Raw genomic sequence first — 399 nt, forward strand, 5'->3', positions numbered from 1 at the left:
TGTTGATGATTAATCGGAAAAAAAAAAAAAAAAAAAAAAAAAAAAAAAAAAAATTCTGAATTTTTATGTTTTTAGGCCTGATACCATGTCAAGAATGTGAATCCTTAGTCAGTGTATTACGTATAAGGGTATATTTATACAACCTAGGATCGGGCTAAAACATAAGCCCAATAGAAGCTAAATACATAAGCCTAGCTCAACAAAAGCAATGTCTTTGCAAAGAATCAACTTCAACCCAAATTTTCGCCGTGTTATCAAATCTAAACACTCGAACCCAGCTTCCCATCTTCTCAATGAAGACGGAATATAAGTCTCCTAAACATTCTAATAGATAAAATGAATAGAGACTACTTCGAAAGGTCAGTGGCTTTCCATACACATCCCATTGGGGTTCTCCGT

This window comes from Chenopodium album, chromosome 17, assembly GCF_948465745.1.
Source record: "Chenopodium album chromosome 17, dcCheAlbu1.1, whole genome shotgun sequence".
NCBI classification, from domain to species: Eukaryota; Viridiplantae; Streptophyta; class Magnoliopsida; order Caryophyllales; family Amaranthaceae; genus Chenopodium; species Chenopodium album.